Source organism: Pteropus alecto, unplaced genomic scaffold, assembly GCF_000325575.1.
Source record: "Pteropus alecto unplaced genomic scaffold, ASM32557v1 scaffold88, whole genome shotgun sequence".
NCBI lineage: Eukaryota > Metazoa > Chordata > Mammalia > Chiroptera > Pteropodidae > Pteropus > Pteropus alecto.
In genome coordinates, this window is record NW_006494611.1 from 12,761,066 (window position 1) to 12,761,599 (window position 534).

Below are 534 nucleotides of genomic sequence, written 5' to 3' on the forward strand. Positions count from 1 at the left end.
GCCATCTGGTTTTAAACTGATGGCTCGATGGGGGTAATTCTTTTGGAAATACTCGAGTTTTAGAAAAGGAAACTTGTTATTCCAAAGAATTAGCCAGGGTGACATAGTGGAAAGAGCATGCATTTGGGAATCACACTGACCTGCATTGCCAACTATAAACTATGAACTTAGCTGAGTTACTTTTAATGAAATGAGCCTCAATTTTTTTATTTGGAAAAAGTAGAGGACTAACACCTACCAGGAGAGAACCAGGTAATGGATTGGACACCTAGCTCATGAAAGAAGCTCCATCAGCATTAGCCACAATTAGTAGTAGGAATGTATCTGGTATATGTGTCTTTACATTCCCCACTGGGCACAGTGAGGAGTGGTGTATATAAGTGTTCACTGACCACCTATATTTTTATTGAAGCTTAATTGATCTATAACATATTAGTTTCAGATATATGACATAATAATTTGGTATTTGTACATATTGTGAAATAATCACCACAATAACTCTAGTTAACATCTGTCACCTACATAATTATAAAC